We start from the raw sequence: 21,959 nt of genomic DNA on the forward strand, positions 1-21,959 counted from the left end.
TCTCCTCCTGTGGGTATTTTGTTCTCCCCTTCTAAGAAGGACCAAGAGTATCCATATTTTGTTCTTTCTTCTTTTTGAACTTCATTTGGTCTATGAATTATATCTTGGGTATTCTAAGTACAATCAGAAATATTAATAGTTAAAAGAGAAAATATGGTTATCAGAGAAAACAGAATCAAAGGTTATCACAACTTACAATGTACAATGTAGACATTGAAGAATGATTGAAGAAGCAACACAATTTAACAGTGTACTCAAAAGAGGAAAACACATCAAGAATCTAACTATAAAATAAATCAGCTTTTAGAATCAGTAGTTACAACTCTCATTGATGAAGTATACCATTTTTCCCAGTAAAAATGAATATTTCAGTAGAGAAATGAGAAATTATAGCAGGAGATAGAAATTCTCCAATAAAATCAAATAAAAATTACAAAGTTAAAAATATGATATTGAAAATTAAAAAAGAGTATATCACAAGGGCTTCAGAGGTAGGCTCATTAAAAAAAAAAAAAGAAAGTCAACCTGTGTGGTGGTACTGGTGTATAGTTGCTGTGTGGTGATGAACAGTACCTGAGTGTTGGTGCTGATGTATAGTGTCTGGTGCTAAGTAATAGTACCTATGTGTGGTGCTGCTGTATAGTGCCTGTGTGATGGTGGCGCTGTTGTATAGTTTGTTCCTATGTGGTGGTGGTGTTGCTTAGTACCTATGTGGTGATGTTGCACAGTGCCCGTGTGTTGGTGCGGCTATTGTATAGTTCCTATGTGGTGGTGGTTTTGCATAGTGCCTATGTGGTGGTGGTGATATCTCTGTGTGTGGTGGTGTGGTAGTGTGGTAGTGTGGTAGTGGTTGGGGGAGCATTTAAGTGCATGTGAATGTTAGAAGTCAACATTCAGTGTCTTTCTCTAAAGCTCCACATTTTGATTTTTGTAACAGCGTTTCTCACTGAACCTGGAGCTTGTCATTTCAGCTAGAGAGGGTGCCAGTGAGTCCATTTGATCTGTCTATCTCCACTTGTCATGCTAATCCTGGTGCAGGTATTGCAGACATGCACTGACATACACAGCCTTGATATGCATGCTGGAGATCTGACCTAAAGTCCTTATTCTTGCACAGTAAACATTGTCTCACTGAAACACCTCTGGATTGCAGTCCTGGGTATGCAATGATATTAATAACTACATTAAATTTATTAAAATGATGAAATAGACATTACAAATAATCAGCATAAATTATTAAAAAGAATAATTAGAGAGAAAGGCTCAATTATATGTTTATGCAAAATAAACAATTAAAATAAAAATGTAAATGTTAAAAGTGAATGGAAAGGAAACAATGATTATGTTATCAATAGGTAAAATATAATCACAAACTAAATTGTTCCTATAGACAGACATTGGTAAAATAAAAGGCAAATGATTAGCTCATCAGGTGGATGGCAGTTGCTTTCTCTTGACCCTTCCTTTCAATGATGTCTGCCTCTCAGAATTAAAACCCTGTGTAGTAGCCACCTAGTTAGCATGGACTGGATATGTTGATGGATTTTTAACTAATAGAACAGGGCAAAGTGATGTGATTTCCTTTCATGACTAGGTTGCTGCAACTCTACTCTTCTTTGCATGCTTTTAAAAGTAAGCTTTTATGTTGGGGATGTTCACAAGACTGGGAATCGAAGGTGGGTTCCAACCATCAGTCACCAAGAAATTAGCACCCTCAATCCAACAATGAACGAAGGACCAATCTTGCTAATAACCTCTTGGTTAGCATCAGAACACATTTTGACAAGTCAATGTTCCCATGCTCAGTTACCTAATAGATAACACTGATTCTAAAAGAAGATCCACTTGTGCTGCTCCCATGATTCTGATCTTCATATTTCCAGATAATAAATTTTGTTTAACAAGTCTCTTTCTTTTGCCATAGTAGTTTATGGACATGAGCTATAATTATAAGACATGAACTCTGTCAGGTGAACCTCAATAGCTAGATGTTGATGTGTACATTCCTAATAACAGAACTTCAGGCATGTGAAGGAAATTACAGAATTAAAAACAGAAACATAAAACTATATAGTTGTATTTGATAATTTTTGACAGTCAATCGATGAGCAAATGGGAAAAACAATCAACAAACATAAAATATATGTACAAAATAAAAATAAAAGGCAAAAGATTAGCTCAAACTATTAAGCAAACTTTAGAAGTCTGTTTAACAAGCATTATATTTCTACATTTTCCATCTTTTTTCTTTTCTCTCTTTTGCTTTTATTTTTGAACAGGGTCTCTGTGTACTCTTTCTCTGTAGTCCAGGCTGGCCACAAAATCATAGAGATACTCTTTCCTCTGCTTCCCAAATCCTAGGATTAAAGACATGCACTACCACTGCCAAGCTATGCATTTTCTATCTTAATGAGAATCAAAAATCTGGCTATAAAGGCTCATTGAAATGATGAGCTTTGCACAAGTCTTATAGCTAAAGGAAGATGATTTTCACATCCCTTTAACATTTCTGATACTCCCATGACCACTTTAAAATTAGTGTTGAAATATTTAACAATTGTCTCCATTATGTACTTTAGATAACTGAGCAATCATTTACATAATTATCTACAAGAGAAAGAAATTGATGAGAACAAGCTATTAAGTTACATCAATCAAAGAGAAAAGTAGATTAACATAAAACACTAGAGCTAAAGGGGTTGGGCATACCTTTCTTCTTAGAATTTCCTCATGTTTAAATCCTTTCTGCCACGTGTCTGACCTTTTCATGTTTTGAATGGCAGTGAATACCCTGAATTAATAAAACGTCTAAATATTAAGCTAACATCTTGTATTCATGAATTCAACCCAGTTTTCTAAGATTTATGTATAACAGAGAACAAGTGTACCAAACTATTTTATGTATAATAACTATTCAGCAATTTAAAATAATATATATGTCTAGCATTCATAGATGAAAATTTCAAATCTGAGGAGATAAATAAGATAGTCCCAAGTCTTAGTGTGTCCCTAGTGCTATTTGCCTCTAAAGTAAATATCTCATAAATAAATACAGAATAACTGAATAAATTTTAAGAGTTCTGATTAGTACCATCCATTAGAAGATACTTACCTGTATTACCTTACATTTCTCTAAATGCTATTTATTGGAATTGCTTTCATTTTGGGACATGCTCTGAGCCATTGTTTCCCTTCTGAGTTTTTAGTCAATGGACATCCTGGAGTGGAATTTTTTTACCTTTTTGTGTACTGTATTGTTCCTCAGTCTTGTATTTGTACAGTTGACTTTCTTGTAATTCAAGGGCAGGTTCATTCATTTATCACTATTGTAGACATTATTCATTTGGACTTTGTTTACTGAATCTAATTAAAAAAAACCCATGATTATTTAAAGACATTGTCATTTAAAAACAAAAAGCAAAAGGAGGATAATAGTTTGAAAAAGTTATGTATTTATGAGTTTTATTTTTATACATCAGTAGCTGAAAATAAGAAAGGAAATAATACTTCAGAAAATTCCACAGTGTAATGAATAGGTAATTTTCATACATTAAGTATAATAACAAATAGAATTACAATTTAAAAATTTTAAACTAATAGTAAACAAACACTACAATGAATTAGTACTCCATTGCACCAGAAATATATATTCTAAGATGAAAATTAACATCTTTAGGAAAAAATAAAGTAGCAATTATTATAAATACTATGAGGGTAAACAGGCATGTCAAAAATATATTTAGCGATAATTTTACCTAAGCTATTAAAATGATCATTTTTGAGTCAGTAATTCAACTTTTGAATTTTCTCACAGGTTGATGACACAGATAATTTTGCATAGAAGACTATTTATTACAATATTATTCTTAGGAAAAATTAAAATCAGTATTACTTCTCAATTAAGGGATAATGGTAAAATTAAGAGTAATTTTTAGATAATATTTAAATATTAAAATCATCAATTTTCAAAGGTTTTTTTTGAAGTCTATGGATAGTTTAATTCAAATAAGTAAACCAAATTGTCACAATTCTCTTTGAAAATGTATATAAAGGATTCTGAAATGAACTATACAATAATTTCATCAGTGCTTTTAGTAATGCTTTGGGTTTTTTTTTACCTTTATACTTTGTGTATATTTCAATTTTATGTAATAATACTTAATTTTATTAAGTAATGTTTCCTTCAGCAGCATACACAGAAAAATCAGAATGATATGGAGATTAGCAGGGCCCATGCAAAAAGGACAAAACACAAATTCATTAAGCATTCCATAGTTTTTAATTTTCTGTTAGTGAATTAATTTCAGGATTAATTTCTTTTGTAGGGTATCAGAGGAAGTGATAAGATTGAACCCAGGTCCTTTTTTATCTTAGGCAACTATTGTACCACTGAACTAAACCTTCAGGCATATTTGATGTCATAGCAATATCTAGTTTTCCATATTGTCACAGAGATGCAATGATATGATGTAATGTCTTAAACATGCAATGATAATTACTTTGGCATCGATTGTTTCACTGGTAGCAAAATAAAGATTGTTTCAATTGTAAAAATATATTTGTATGAATTTTTTTATTTGATATATTTTTTATTTGCATTTCGAATGATTTCCCCTTTTCTGCCCCCCCCCCACTCCCCGAAAGTCCCATAAGCCCTCTTCCCTCCCCCTGTTCTCCCATCCACCCCTTCCCACTTCCCTGTTCTGGTTTTACCCTATACTGCTACATTGAGTCTTTCCAGAACCAGGCCACTCCTCCGTTCTTCTTGTACATCACTTGATGTGTGGATTATGTTTTGGGTATTCCAATTTTCTAGGCTACTATCCACTTATTAGTGAGTGCATAGTATGATTAATCTTTTGAGACTGGGTTACTTAGTATGATGTTCTCCAGCTCCATCCATTTGTCTAAGAATTTCATGAATTCATTGTTTCTAATGGCTGACTAGTACTCCATTGTGTAGATATACCACATTTTTTTTGCAACCATTCTTCCGTTGAGGAATACCTGGGTTCTTTCAAGGTTCTGGCTATTATAAACAGGGCTGCTATGAACATAGTAGAGCATGTATCCTTATTCCCTGCTGGGGAATCCTCTGGGTATATGCCCAGGAGTGGTATAGCAGGGTCCTCTGGAAGTGAGGTGCCCAGTTTTCTGAGGAACCACCAGACTGATTTCTAGAGTGGTTATACCAATTTGCAACCCCACCAGCAGTGGAGGAGTATTCCTCTTTCTCCACATCCTTGCCAACACCTGCTGTCTCCTGAATTTTTAATCTTAGCCATTCTGACTGGTGTAAGGTGAAATCTCAGGGTTGTTTTGATTTGCATTTCCCTAATGACTACTGAAGTTGAGCATTTTTTAAGATGCTTCTCAGCCATCCAAAGATCTTCAGGTGAAAATTCTTTGTTTAGCTCTGTACCCCATTTTTTAATAGGGTTATTTGGCTTTCTGGGGACTAACTTCTTGAGTTCTTTGTATATATTGGATATTAGCCCTCTATCTGATGTAGAGTTGGTGAAGATCTTTTCCCAATTTGTTGGTTGCTGTTTTGTCCTTTTGATAGTGTCCTTTGCCTTACAGAAACTTTGTAATTTTATGAGGTCCCATTTGTCAATTCTTGATCTTAGAGCATACGCGATTGGTATTCTGTTCAGGAACTTTCCCCCTGTACCAATGTCCTCCAGGGTCTTTCCCAGTTTCTTTTCTATTAGCTTCAGAGTGTCTGGCTTTATGTGGAGGTCCTTGATCCATTTGGAGTTGAGCTTAGTACAAGGAGATAAGGATGGATCAATTTGCATTCTTCTGCATGCTGACCTCCAGTTGAACCAGCCCCATTTGTTGAAAAGGCTATCTTTTTTTCCACTGGATGTTTTCAGCTCCTTTGTCGAGGATCAAGTGGCCTTAGGTGTGTGAGTTCATTTCTGGATCTTCAATCCTATTCCATTGATTCACCTGCCTGTCACTGTACCAATCTTTAATTATAAAAAATCATATGACAGAAACAGAAATCCATACAGTCAGGTAGACTGGGGTTATTTGATGTTGATGATGAAATCTCAATAGCTCCAGAGAGCATTATGTTAAAATTTAGCTCAATATATATTGACTTTGGGGAATTAAAATTATATCGTATTGTTGTTCTTCCTATGGGGTTACAAACCCCTTCAGCTTCTTTAGTCCTTCCCCTAACTTCTCCATTGGGGTTCCTGTGCTCTGTCTGATGGTTGTTTGCAAACATAGACAGCCATTACTGTCAGCAAGCACTTCTTGGCATCAGAAGTAGTGACTGAGTTTCGTGGCTGCATATGGGATGAATCCCCAGGTAAGGCAGTCTCTGGATGGTTTTTTCTTCAGTCTCTGATCCACTCTTTGTCCCTGTACTTCCTTTAGATAGAAGCAATTCTGGGTTAAAATTTTTGAGAAGGGTGTGTGGCCCCATCCCTCAACCAGAGGCAGTGTCTAACTTCTCTATATGGTTTCTACAGGTTCTCGCTCCCCTTTTTTGAGTATTTCAGCTATTGTCAACCCCATTATCAACCCTATCGACTTACCAGACCCCCCACCCTGAGCTCCCAGGGACTAAACCATCAACCAAAGAACACACATGGAGGGACCCATGGCTCCAGTTGCATATGTAGCATATATGCACATATTGGCCTTATCTGGCATCAGTGAGAGGGGAGGCCCTTGGTCCTGTGAAGGTCTGATGCCCCAGCATAGGGGAATCTAGGGCGATGAGGTGGGAGTGGGTGGTTGGGTGGGGGAACACCCTCATAGAAACAGAGGGAAGATGGGGTAGGATAGGAGGCTTAAGGAGGGGAAACTGGGAAGGGGGATAACATTTGAAATGTAAATAAATAAAATAACCAATACAAAATACAAAATAAAATAAAATAAAAATCCATGTAATTTGTAAAAATTGTATAAAGTATTTCTATTTATAAAGTATTTTCTCAGAAAGTAGAAAACTAACTATATGTTTAGAATGTTATTATTATTATTATTATTTAATCTTTTTTTTACAGTCCAGTCATTATCCTCATCTGGGTTTGCCCTCTGACTGTTCCTCATTCCATTCCTCTTTCCACTTCTCCATGATTTTTAATGAGAAATTTTTATGGATTTAAAGAATATAAATTGCTTTCCCTTAAAGAGAATTAGAAAATATAGTAATGCAGTGTCTACTCCTCCACTAATAGGCTCCAACTCTATCAGCTCAGATACTTGGGGTTGAATTAACAAAGTCTGACAGATTTCAAAGAAAGTCCATTCTGTCCTACCAACATACTTACTGCAGTTCTCGAAAATAAAAAGAAACAGCATATATTCTGATCATGTATTTTACACTGAGAAATAAATAAAATTAGTATTTTCTTCCACTTTTTATAGCCACAATAATATAACACACAATTTTGATGAAAACTAATCTAGTCTGAACAGTTCTAAGTAGCATTCCCACCTACACACATCACATCTTAGTGGGAATGTGAGTTACATGTGAGCTCAGACTCTGGAAACATGTTCTTAGAATGCAAAAATGATTCATGATTCAACCCAGGGAAGCAGGTAAGCTAACTGTAATTCTTCATCTTTCCCTCATATCTTCCAAATCAAGTCCCCACAGTCTTACCTTAGCTCTAAAGAATTTTCTGAGGTCTCTCTTCCCTTCCTTCCCCCATATCTAGTAGATCACATTGATTTTTCCCTCCTATCTTCTCTCCTCTCACTCCTTGTTTTATCCCAGCTCCAACTCCATCAGACACTCCCTTAGCACTCAAAGGCCCTCCTGCCAGTGATAAAAAGCAAAGTGTCACCCATTTCTCTGTGTCACCAAGTCCAATCCTTCAGACCCATCCTTAGCTCTGTAGCAGACCTTCTGCCATGGCCTCGTCCCACTTTCTACCGCTATTTCTAGGGCACTAAGAAGAACCTGGTGCAATACCTGCTTTCCTCCCTCCTATAAACCATCTCAGTCCTCCTCTCCTCCATCCCCATTCCTGAGTGTAAGCTCTTAAAACCTAGAAACACATTATACCAAGAACCCCCAGGGATCACACCTATCAGGATCCCATGAATTTTCTGCCAGGCAAAACACAGTCACCACACTCAGAACCAGAGAGGGCAAGTGAATCCAAGGAACAATCAGCTCCTAAAATTACAGTCTTTCCAATCCCAGATGCCTAGATACCAGAGTAAAATCACAGCCAATTAAAACCAGAAAAATACATCTCTGCTGGAAAATAGGGATCCTACCACAGCAGGCCCTAGTGTACCAACATACATGAAACACGAGAAAAAGACCTCAAAATAGGTCCTCCCACCACATAATAATCAAAACACTAAATATATGAGACAAAGACAGAATATTAAAAGCTGTAGGGGAAAGAGGTCAAGCAACATAAAGGCAGACTTATCAGAATTATACCTGACTTCTGAATAGAGACTAAGCCAGAAGGGCTTGAGAATATCTTGCAGAGACCACAGATGGCAGCCCAGAGTACTATATCCAGAAAAATTTCAGTCACAATGGATGCAGAAAACAAGATATTCCATAACAAAGCAAAATTAAATAATACCTATCCACAAATCCAGCCCTACAGAAGATACTAGAAGAAAAACTCCAACCTAAGGAGGCTAACTACACCCAATAAAACATAGGAAATAAATAACTCCACACCTGAATAACAAAAGAAAGGGAAGAAAAGACACACACACACACACACACACACACACACACACACACTCATCACCAACATCAAAATAATACGAATTAACATTTATTGGTCATTAATATCTGTCAGTACCAATGGACTCAATTTATACAGGCTAGCAGAATAATTGTGAAAAAAGAATCCCTCATTCTACTACATACAAGAAACACACCTCAGAAACAAAGATAGACATTATCTCTGAATAAAGGGATGGAGAAAGGTTTTCCAAGCAAATGAACACAAGAAGGAAGCTGTAATAGCCAGTCTAATATCTAATTAAATAGACTTTCAACCAAAAGAAATCAAATACATCTCGAAGAACATTTCATACTTATCAAAGGAAAAAATCCACCAAGATGATGTTTCAATTCTGACCACAGATGCCCCAAATGTAAGAATAACCACATTTATAAAATAAACATTAATAAAGCTTAAATCACACATCTAAACACACACATTAATAGTGGGAAACTTTGGCTTTGACTCCTGGGTTTGGAGGTGAGACCACCATTTTCTCTCCGGTGACTGCAGCCAGGTTTGGTCAGGAGTGCAGGGAACACGGAGTGGCAGAGCAGCTTGGACAGGGTCCTTCCAGGCTCCATCTGAACTGAGGAGCTGGCCTGAACCACAGTCCTCTGTGTCAAGGGAGTGCTGGCCTCCCAGGGGTGTTGAGACAGGCTTCCAGGCCATAGGAGGGACAAGTGCCAGTCAGAGACAATGGGGCCAATTAACATCAGAAATAACCAGATGGCGAAAGGGAAGTGCAAGAACATTACCAATAGAAACCAAGGCAACATGGCACCATTCAAATTCAGTTCTCCCACAACAGCAAGTTCTGGATACCCCAACACACCAGAAAAGCAAGATCTGGAATTAAAACCACATCTCATGATGCTGATAGAAGACTTCAAGAAGGGCATAAATAACTCCCTTAAGGAAATACAGGAGAACATGGGTCAACATGTAGAAGCCCTTAAAGAGGAAACACAAAAATGCCTTAAAGAATTATAGGAAAACACAAACAAACAAGTGAAGGAACTGAACAAAACCACCCAGGATCTAAAAATGGAAGTAAAAACAAAGAATCACAAAAGGAGACAACTCTGGAGATAGAAAACCTTGGAAAGAAATCAGGAGTCATAAGCATCAACAACAGAATACAAGAGATAGAAGAGAGAATCACAGGTGCTGAAGATATCATAGAAAACATTGACTCAACAGTCAAAGAAACTGCAAAATGCAAAAAGGTTGTAACCCAAAACATTCAGATAAAAATGGGACATAGAACTGAACAGCAAAATCTCAAAAGATGAAACACAGGTGACCAAAAAAAACCCCTAAACTTGTTCAACATCCTTAGTCATCAAAGAAATGCAAATCAAACTATTTTGAGATTTCATCTTATACCAGTCAGAATGGCCAAGATCAATAAAACAAGTGATAACTCATACTGGTGCATTTAGAAGGTAAGAGGAATACTCACCACCCCTGCTGGTGGGAGTACAAACTTGCATAACCACTATGGAAATCAATGTGGTGGTTCCTTCAGAATCTGGAAATAGATCTATGCCAAGATCTAGTTATACAACTCTTGGGTATATACCAAAATGACTCTAAATCTTACTAAAGAGATAATCATTCCTTTATGTCCATTGTTGCTCTATTTATAATAGTCAGAAATTGGAAATATCCTGGATGACCATAAACTTATGACTATATGATGAAAATTTGTATATTCAGCTATTAAGAGAAATAAAATATAATTCCTAGGCAAAGTTATGGAGCTAGAAACAATCATCTTAAGTGAGAGAACCCAGATTCAAAATGACAAATGTATGTTTTCTTCTAAATGTTCAAGTTAGCTTTTAAGTTTTAAATATTTGTGTTATAATCCACATAACCACAGAGGGTAGGTAACTAGCAATGGATGAGGAAAAGATGGGACTGTCTAAAGAAAGAGAAATAGCATATAGTGTTATAATGAAATAAAAGGGAAACTAGAATATGAAGATTAAGAGAGGAATGGGAGGAGATGGTAGAATAAAGAAAGGAATATGAAGAAGGATAACTAACATTAAAGCCACTTTGGAAAGTCAAATGGAAACCCATTACTGTATATACTTCTTAATATATATATATATATATATATATATATATATAAAAGGAAGTTAAATATAGTCCCAGTGTAATAGGGAAGAGAATGCCTCAACTAGACATCTTATTCTACAAACTAAAAACTTGAGTGGTATACATCTTGTTGAGTCATTGGCCAAATGGGTCTAATAGACCTCCCTAAATACTATAGACAGTTGCCAAAGATATTGGTTATTCTGCATAACCTGATGACGGCAAAACACTATAGCTAAAGACACAACTTCTTATGTTATTAAACTTGCAGAAATCAAGCTGGTAGCTAACTAAAAGTTTTACCTTTACTGACAGTTTAAATGATGCTGAAAGGTATTCTGCACACTACCAGATGAAAAAGGTATGCATCCTAGCTACAAACTCAGTGACCTGCAGTTTATACTATATGATATACAGGTGAAATAGTGGTACAAGTGTTATAGCAACCACCAAACATTCTTGTTTGGACTTAAAGATGGAACCCATACTTGATACTGCTAAAGTGGCCAAGAACATATGACAAGATAGTATGTGGGCCTAGGAGAAAAAAATCTTACTTGGTTATTATGTTAAAGGAACATAGCAATAAAATGATTTACAATGACATCATGATATACCCATATATCAGTGCTTTGCTCAGGCCTTATCAGAGAACTTTTCTCTTGTAGATTGTAATGGTCACAGAGACCTACAACCATGTGCCAAAAGTGAGAGACTTTGGACCAATCAGTCCTAAATGGTATGTTTTTATAAAACTCCTATTTTTGTTACTCAGATATTATGCAGAAGGGGAGGAGTAAAAGACTGTAGGAGCCAGAGGTATGGATCTTCCACATAGCATCTTCCAGACACAACAGGACCAACACATATATGAACTGAAAGATGAACTACACAGGTTTAAACCAGACAAAAATCTCAGCACTGTAAAGGTATAAAGTCCCACACTTTACCAAGAAGGTATTTTCAATCAATACTTGCTGGGCAAGGTAAGGATCATTTTTCTTCAATGAAATGACCCTTGTTGTATCAACCATACTGTAGGAGAGGTCACACCCTTAGGAATCATTGCTGAACACAAAATGGACAGCATGTTTTTTTTTTCATTTGTTTGTTGGTGTGTGTGTGTGTATGCAGTTTTTCTTTTGTTTTGGTATTTTTTTTGTCCTATTAGTTTTCTTTCCTTTATCTTTCCTTTATCTTTTTGTTTTTTTGTGTTTTTTTTTGTTGTATTTTTTTGAAATATGAAGAAAATTAGGGTAGGAAGGTTTGGAGCACCTGGGAAGAGTTGGGGAGTGTAAAAAATGATCAAAATATAGTATATTAAGGAATTAATTAAAAGGACAAAAAAATAAAAATAATAGTTATAATTATAAATAGATAAGACTCACTGGTCAAGAGACATGAAGATGTGAATGCTTTAGAAATAAGACAAAACAATATACAATGGTATACCACCTACAAGGGCTTAATTTAAAATTTTAAACAAGTAGAAATTAAAAGAGAAGTGATAGAAAAAACACTCCATGCGAATAGTGAATAAATAGAGCAGCCTGGTTATAATTATATCAAATGAAATAGTCAAGGTCAAATTGTAAGGGGAGATAAAATAACTTTATATAATGATAAAAGATCAATTTGACAGAAAAACAACTAAAAATATAAATGTATATGTATGTAGTCAGCAGTAAAGCATTTAAGTATATAAAGTAAACATTTCCAGAACTGACATGAGAAATAAACAGTAATATAATAATATTTGGGTATTTTAATAATGCATACTTAATAATAGATAGATAATCTATACAAAAAATTAGAACGTAAACAGAAGACTGAAAATCGATAAGGAAACTAATAGACCAAAAGACAGGTACAGAACATTCTACTCATCAGCAAATAAGTGCTCACAGAATGTTCTCCAGGACAGATCACATTTCAGGGTTAAAAAAAAAAACAAACCTTTGTTCTGTAAGATCAAATTTACTTCATTTATTTTATTTGTCACAATAAATTATATACACACATGCATATATATGTGTGTATTTGTATGTGTGTTCCAAATAGTTACAATTATTTTATTTTTTTAATTTTAGATTTTATGCCATTTTTTATATTTGTGCTTAGTCTTGCTTGACAAAAACAATTCTACACATATTTAGCTCATCATTTTTCTTGTTTATGCTTACAGGCATGGAACTTCACAAATTATCTTTGTAATGCATCCTTCCTCCTACCACTTAATTCACTGCTGGAGGCTTCTGAGCTTCTTTTTCTATCCAAAAATTCCATCCCCAACAAACCCCCTTCTCCATGTACAATATTAACAGACAGGTTGACAGTGGCAATAATCCTCTCACCAGGGTACACAGACAAAAATAGCATTGGCATTCTCTGTCACCACATGAAGGCAAATTTTATTTTATCTTATTTCATTTTATATTCACTTGATAGTTATGGCATGTGGTGCTTGTACATGACCTCTTGGTTGACTGTACTTAAGATAATTATTCTCTGGACAAATAATGCAAAAAGTAATTAGAAAGATAATATATCATTCATATTTTTTATACTGGTGATTCTGACAAGTCTGAATCTCATCACATTAGGTGTCAAAATTTATACTTATGAACTTGTCATGTTCCATGTCTTTTGACCTTACTTCCTCCTCACAATAGCCCTTGTTATATTAAAATCAATTTAGAAGTTCAGTTTTAAACTTAGGTAGTGTGAGTTCTTATAGCTAGTTACTAACATCTTCAGTACTTGTAGTACAGTAACTCAGAATTTTATCTTTGGGGGAATTATAAAATGTATTAAAAAATTCAGTAAAGTGTACAGATTTATGGCATTTTGCAAAGTGAGCACATTAATGTAGCCAACCACCCAAACTAAGAGTCTAAGCTCCTAAGTATATGTTTCCATTCACAATCTATCCCATCAATCTTCAAGACTGATCAGAATCCTAAATGATAGTAGCATGCATTGTAACTGTTGTATTTTATATTAATGTAACAATAGAGACTATTGCCTTCTTTAATTGGACATTGTGATTTTCATCCATATTGCTGCATGTATTTATAGATCTCTATTCTCATTGTTGTGTAATATCTTATACAATACCTCTATACCACAATTTTATACTCAGATGTTGGGGGATATTAAGTATTTATATTTTGGGAATATTAAAATATTGTGAGAATTTGCACACTAGTGAAATATATATATTTTGGTAATAATTTTATATTTGCTATGTTTTACTCTGTGTTTTAATCTATGTTCATAAGAGAAGATGTCTTTTAGTTTCTGTACTTTTATCATCTTTTTCTGGTTTGGGCACAAGGGTAACATTGGTGTTATTATATGACTCAGTCTTCTGCCTCTGCTGAAAAATTGTGAAGAATATGTATCTTTTTTAAAAGTTCTTGATAGATTTCAGTAAAGATATCTGGACATACTGGCTTTTTTATTGAAAGTTGAAATTTATTATTAAATTTATTTAATAGATATAAATATACTGAATCCTTTGTGAGTTTGTAATAATTTGCTTTCCAAGAGCATTTTTAATTTTAGCTCAGATGGGAAATTTTTTAGCAGAGTTGTTTGTAAAACTGAAGTCTATGAGATTTTTAAAAATATTTTGTTATAGTTCAAAACTTCTCTCCTCTTGAGTTGTCTGTCACAAATTTTCTTGATCTTTCCAAATTAACAAGCTTTATTATTTCTTTGCTATTCCTTATACTTTTTCTCTTTTAAATTTTTGCTGATTTTTCTTCCAATGGCAATTACTTAATAGTGCTCCTTTCCTTCTTACATTCTTCACCCACAGCATTAAAAAAAACTGGAATGAGGGAGGCCAAAGTAATGTAGAAAACTCAAACACATTTTGAGAAGTTTTATAGTATAAAAAGCTCAAACCAGAAATTTAAGTATATAAAACAGCAACTTTTGACATTTCAAAATCTCTGAGAAGGGATAGACAAAGAGAAATCACTCTGATACTCAAAATTCTCTTAGCCCTAATATGTCTGTGTGCTGACTGACTTCTATAGGCCAAGTGGCTATGAAGCCTTTCTGAGAACATTTAGAAAGATGAGACAGACACAAAAGTGAGGAGAGGTCCTTGGTCCTGGATAGGCTCAGTGCTGCAGTGTAGAGGAATACCAGGACAGGGAAGCAGGAGAGGGTTGATTAGGGAACAGGAGGAGGGGAGATGGCTTATGGGATTATTTTCCGGGGGGAACTAGGAAAGGGAATGACATTTGAAATGTAAACAAAGAATATATCTAATAATAAGTAAATAAAATTAAAAAAGTTAAAAAAAGAAAGAAAGAAAGAAAGAAGAGACAGCCGGGCAGTGGTGGTGCACTCCTTTAATCCCTGCACTTGGGAGGCAGGTGGATTTCTGAGTTCAAGGCCGGCTTGGTCTGCAGGGTGGGTTCCAGGACAGCCAGGGCTACACAGACAAACCCGGTCTTGGGAAAAAAAAGAAGTTGAGACAAAGTTTTGGGTGTTTTACGGTGTTTTGGATATGTCACAATTTATTTGGTTAAAGATTAATTTACATATTAGTGTTTTACCTGCATGCATGCAAGTGTACTACGGTAACCTTAGAAACTAGAAGACTGGATCTATTGGAACTCGAGCCACAGATTGTTGTTTGCCACCGCATGAATGTGTCCTTGGGAAGAGTAGCCAGTGCTTTTAAACATTTAATGTCTAGACAGTACTTAAATATACATATTTAGTTCTACTGCCATACCACCTTGAAAGCGCCTGATCTTGTTTGATCTCAGAAGCTAAGCAGGGCCGGGCCTGGTTAGTACTTGGATGGAAGAACACCTGGGAACCTGTAGAGACCATATCCAGTGGATAGGCATGGCCCCCAGTTGAGGGGTGGGGCCACCCACCCACTTCAAAAATATTAAGCCAGAATTCCTCTTGCCAAAAGGAAATGCAGGGACAAAGAGTGGAGCAGAAACTGAAGGAAAGGCCATCCAGAGACAGCCTCACCTAGGGTTCCATCCCATCTGCAGACACCAAACTCAGACACTATGGCTGATGCCAAGAAGTGCTTAATGACAGGAGCCTGGTATAATTGTCCCCTGAGAGACTCTGCCAGAACTGGACCAATACAGATATGGATGTACACAACAAAACATTGGACTGAGTGCTGGGATGCCAATGGAGAAGTTAGGGCAAGAACTGAAGGAACTAAAGGGGTTTGCAACCTCATAGGAAGAACAGTATCAACCAACCCGACCCCCCAAAGCTCCCAGGGACTAAACCATCAACCAAAGAGTACACAGGGGTGGGGAGTACCCATGGCTCCAGCTGGATGTGTAGCAGAGGATTGCCTTATCTGGAATCATTGGTAGAGGAGCCCCTTGGCCCTGTGGAGAATAGGGGAATGCTAGGGCATTGAGGCAAGAGTGGGTAGGTGGGTGGGGAGCACCCTCATAGACGCAGGGGTAAGGGAGGAGGGGATAGGGGGCTTGTGTCTGGGAAGCTGGGAAGGGAGAAATGTAAATAAATAAAATAACCAATAAAAATATGGAACACCCCATAATTATAAAGCTATTCTTTCTTTTAGAGAATGGGTAAGAACTAATCTGTCCTTCATTAGCGATCGCAAATACTATCATAAATGAGGTCAAGGTAGCCAACAAATATCAAAATTGTATTACTTTGTATTCAGGGAATAGATACAGATAAATCAGATATTCTCTGGTAAATAAATTAGTAAGTTCACTGAGATAAATAAGTACAAATGTTTGCTGAGTGTTGTAGACTCTCTTAAGTATAATCAAAGTCAACAGAGAAAGAAGAACATTTAAAAATAGTTCTCATAAAATATGAATTAGTGAAAAGAAGTAATATTGCATTATTTGTTGAGCTGAGATTTGCACAGTAAACATCACATCAGTCTTTTTATTCCCTTCACTCTCATTGAACTTTTCCAATATCCCTGGCAGTGAGAATACAGTGATCATGCTATTTTTATAACAATCTAGAAAGCAATAACCAGGTTACAAAATGCTTTAGAAATCAGTATTGCTTCAAAGGAGTTCACACGTTTTATTTTCTCTTGGCATTATTTTAGATTTTTATTGCAAGTTGATATTTAATACTTAGAAAGATAATAACATCCTGCCAGGTACAAAAAATGGATAAATCGTTTATTCCAATACGGATTCTTTCCTTAGTGTCAACTATAAGATTTCTGCTTGGGCACATCATCAGTCTTTCCTGTTATGTGCAAGTAGCTTCCTTTTATGACAAGTAGCTTCTTTCTATTGTCTGGGAAGCTTTGCTTCTAGAAGATCAGTATTATGTTGTTTGCAAAAGCCAAGCATGCTATCAGTCACCTCATACTCATGTTGCTATTTAAGAGCAATTCAGATACTTATTAATGTACAGGGTTCATTAAAAATAACAAATAAAACAGAAATATATTCTTTCCCAAATTAAACAAACTGCTGGTGACTCAAGGTTTACTTCAACTTAATAATTCTTTCTCAGTGAAATACTGAGCCACTGAGTCATTGGTGTGTTCTTTTTTTTTTTTAATTAGACAAATTCTTTAATTAGAATTCAAATGTTGTCCCCTTTCCTGCTTTCCCCCTGAAAACTCCTTATCCCATCTCCGTTCCCCCTGTCCACCAATCCCACTTCCCTGTTCTGCCATTCCCCTATACTGAAGCATTTAACCTTCTCAGAGGCATTTCCACAATTACCAATTTATTCATGGTAATCTCGACATATCACCCCTCCTAACACTGTTACTATTTTCTTAGCATGTTGGTTTAAGGGCATTAGAAGACCAAAATGGCCAGGGGTGATTCTGAGCTTCTAGCTCAAAATAATGTTTGTTGTGGCTCCTGGAATAAGTACCTCTGGAACCAAAACTTCTAGGTGGGTAGAACATAGGGTTGCAGGAACAGGAAGCAACAACCTTCCTAGTGGGTCACTAGGATTAAAAAATGAGTGGGACTGTTACCTTTTTTTTTTTTTGCCCTGGACTCATGGATCCTAGCTATGGGAGAAACTGTATCATAAATCAGATTCTATTTCAAAGAGTATGAAGAACCCTGCCTCATCTCTCTATGCTGCTACCATGTCACTGGCACTGTAATTGTGACTTAAAAAGACCATTCCATCTTTCTATCAAGCCATCTGCTTCAGGAAGGTGGGAAACATGGTAAGACCAGTGGATTCCATGATAGTGGATACACTGTCATATTTTTATGGCTGTGAAATGAGTTACTTGGTCAGAAGTATACTGTGTGGAATATCATGGCAGTGGTTAAGGCATTCTGTAAGTCCCATAAATGGTGGATTTGGCAGAAGCATTATGTGCAGGAAAAGCAAATCCATAAGCAGAATAAGTATCTATTCCAGTAAGAACAAAATGTCCTTTATACAGAGAAAGTAGCCCAATGCAGTAGCAATCAGATTGTTGATTATGTGACATGGTAGCAGCATAGAGAGATGAGGCAGGGTTCTTCATACTCTTTGAAATAGAATCTGATTTATGATACAGTTTCTCCCATAGCTAGGATCCATGAGTCCAGGGCAAAAAAAAAGTAGCAATCAGATTGTTGGCTGATCAGCCCAGGCAAGGTGCTATAACTGGAGGTCAGCGTTGGTTGCTTCTGTAAAAGTAACTTTTATCTACCATAATTGTTGTTGACTATAATTATTGTCTTGGAGGTTTACTGCTAAATAAGCTCAATTTCCTTTTAGTTCTTTCTGAACTCTGGCTGGTTGGTTCAACTCCGTTCTTCTGGCTCAAAACTCCAGTCCAAGCTGACTGATTCTAACTTGCTTCTTTCAGCTTCTCACTGAATTGCCCTGCTTGAACCAAGTGACTCTGAATTCCATGAACTGAACTGTACTGAAATACAGACATGCCCTTAGTACACATCTTTAATACCAAACAATTAAGGTAAAGTTAGTTTGTAAAAGGGTGCAGACATGTTTTAAAGTGAAGTCTAATTGAGGGGCAAAGTGACAAATCAGAGAATGATCTGACAGAATGAGTCAGAGATAGAATACACTCAACTCTTACAAGGACATGAAAGAAGGGCTACTTAAGAGCAGCAAACAGTGTGTCAGGGGAAGGCAGTTCAGTGAACACAGTTCATTTGAGTTCAGGGAATGTAGTGAAGTTCAGTTCCATTCAGTTTTTGCAGTTAGTACAGTTGTCTTTTGCCATGATCCAATGTAGCCTTTCTTTCATTTGTTTGAAAAATTTTCTGTTTATACAGATAAAAAAGAAATGCAGTAGGCTCCTTCTCTATTACATGCCTGGAAACATAATAGTTTAGCTAGTACCAAAGGTCCATACAAGCCATGTCATTATAAAATTGCCTTGTCTGTGCTTAACACTGAAGAACATTTTTTTTGTCTATGCTGCCCATTATGATAACTATAATCACCTTGCCTCTGGAAATTCAGTGCTGCCACCTGATCCCTGATATCTTGGAGCCCAATTAAATCCACTGCATTTAATTCATCGAATTGAGCAGCAGAGGCTCCAACCTGTAAGGTCTGGTACAAGGAAAAGGGTGACAACAAAACTCTTCAATGTGCTGGTGCCCCTCTTACCATTTTGTATTTTAGAGGATTTCTGAAAGGCATGTTTTCTGGGCCTTCCCATTGTGGAGGATTAGATTTTACATAGCATACCCAGCCACTCTAGCATTACAATTTCCCTGGGTTTTAAAATTCCTTCAACAGCACTAAGTCAAGGAATATCAGGCATTTCTAACTCCTTTTTTGTAGGCCATCTTTGGATAAATGCTTCAGCCAACCATTCAAACAAAGTTTTGAGACCCATTTATAACTGTGCAAGCTTCCATATTAAATCTAGAATCTCCACAGAGAGGACCCTTATCAATAAAGTTAGCCAGATCAAGTTTTATGTTCCTTTTGACATTATCCCACACCCTTAAAATCCATTCCCACACATATTCCCCAGACTTCTGCTTGAATGAATTAACAAAATCATTAAGCTTCTTAGCAGTGTAGCACACTTCCTCACTTTCTACTTCCTCTCTAGGGGCCTGCTTTCAGTTTGATTATAGGTTTAGAGGCAACTCTGTTGGTGAGTTTTGAGGGGCATCAGTATTATATTACCTGGCATTTCCTTCAGAGTAAGCCACTGCTGGTTTAGCAGACAATGAAAGATTAATTTCCTCAGGTGAAAAGGACAATATTTCAAGTGGTGGGGCTGACGGTGCTACTTCTTCAGGTAAGATGAACCCTTGAACATCTAGGGGCTCAAAGTTCTCAGCTTCAATAGTGTCCTCCCATGCATCCCCATCCCAAGTTATAGGTTCTCATTCTTTGCCAATTAATGCCATTACTTTAACTGCTGACATCCTTTATGGCTGAGACTTGAATTATTGATATAGTTCAGCCAATCTTATAATAAGGGCTCCAGAACGATTTTTGGCAACTTGAGCTCTATGACTGATGAAGAGAAGATTCTTTTCAAGTGCAAATGTAGAAAACTTTAGATTGTTTATTTGTATCTATAACTAGTTAATTTTATCATGGAGCTTATTCCTATTCTTTATTTATCCAGAGACATTAAGAGCAACCAACCAGCAAAACCATTTTTCTTAATTCTCCCAACCTGTCAAAAGTTTCATATACCAGCTCATCAAATATGTTGTCACTCACAATTGCTGGGTCAAGATAATCAAAGGCATTTACCTCTTTGGTCTGAAATATAGTTTCCACTATGGACTTTCAATACTCTCCAAATTTCCAGGAGAGAGAGAGAGAGAGAGAGAGAGAGAGAGAGAGAGAGAGACACACACACACACACACACACACACACACACACACACACACAGAGAGAGACAGAGACAGAGACAGAGAGAGACAGAGAGAGACAGACTGGAGATATTTCAGTAGCTGAAGGTACTGGTATGTTATAAAGCCTATTCCAGATACTTAAATGATTCATTCTCATCCTTCTGTTCCTCTAGAACCACTTGTGGTATAAAATATCTATCATCTATCTATCTATCTATCTATCTATCTATCTATCTATCATCTATCAAAGGAATTTATTGAATGATGCACAGGTTGCAGCCCTCTCATCCAGCAATGGCCAGTTTTGAATGGAAAGTTCAAGAATCTAGTAGTTGCTCAGTCCCCCAAGGCTGGGTGTTTCAGCTGGTTGTTTGTATAAGCTGGAATCCTGAAGAAATAGGCTTAATGGATGTTCTAGCAAAGTGAGTGTAAACAGGCAAAGAACTGTCCCGACCGGGCGGGACCTAGTAATTCAGGGTGTTGAGGAGAACCCAAGCCTTAAAGAGAAAACGGGCAAGAAAGAAGAGGGAGGCCAAGCAATCAGGGTATCTTTGTCAAGGCCTCTTTAATGAACTGCAAAACACCTGGTTATGAACCCTCAGTGAGAGGAAGTAGGGAGGGGCTGAGGGGGTTACTAGAAGCACAGAAAGAGAAAAGGTCATCCAGGGTGGAAGTTGACTCTAGCTAGAGGCATCTGCAGCTTTTCTGGAATGCTGGTTCCGCCCAGACCACCCCAGGTGTTTGGCGAGGTAAAGAACCAGTTGATCAGCCTTGTGTGAAGAATGGGGGGTTCTGCTGTAAACTGCAAGGTCGGTGAACTTTCAAGGTGAGGGCTGTTGAAACTCTGGTTTTCTAGGGTTTGGTCTCCGATATATCTCCATTTTTTCTTTCTTAAGTTGGGGGGTGGCTATGGAAAGAGGGTCGGTGGAGAGCCTGTTTTAGGCGATGTGGTTTTGCCCCCACCTCCAGCACCGCGTAACTAGGCCTTTATAGATCCTAGTGGGGCAGGGCCTCTGCCTTAGGCTATGTAAGTTACACCCACTCCTGGCATCACATCCCACTCCAAAGGCTTCATCTGTCCCTTGGTGGTTGTGATGGGCATCCAGGTGGTGGACTCACAATAATCCCATCATGGAGTGCCATATGCGGTGTGCATCTGGCTCGTGGCACCACAATATTTCCTGTCTTGGCTACTCCACAGCTTAAGGCTCTCAGCCACTATTAGGAGCCTCCCTGTCATTGACGTTTCCACAACCTAACCAAGAAAGCTCTGTGCCTGCAGCAAGGGTGGAGAAC

The 21,959-nt window shown here is 36.9% G+C and overlaps 1 non-coding gene across 1 annotated transcript; it reads left to right on the forward strand.

Annotated features, from left to right (window-relative positions):
• Window positions 1-4,174: 4,174 nt before the first annotated feature.
• On the forward strand, window positions 4,175-4,279 carry LOC127688101 (U6 spliceosomal RNA). The gene has a single exon (XR_007978556.1). It is a non-coding gene; the product is annotated as a U6 spliceosomal RNA (small nuclear RNA).
• Window positions 4,280-21,959: the final 17,680 nt, after the last annotated feature.

The sequence above is a fragment of the Apodemus sylvaticus genome, chromosome 6 (genome assembly GCF_947179515.1).
Source record: "Apodemus sylvaticus chromosome 6, mApoSyl1.1, whole genome shotgun sequence".
Lineage (NCBI taxonomy): Eukaryota > Metazoa > Chordata > Mammalia > Rodentia > Muridae > Apodemus > Apodemus sylvaticus.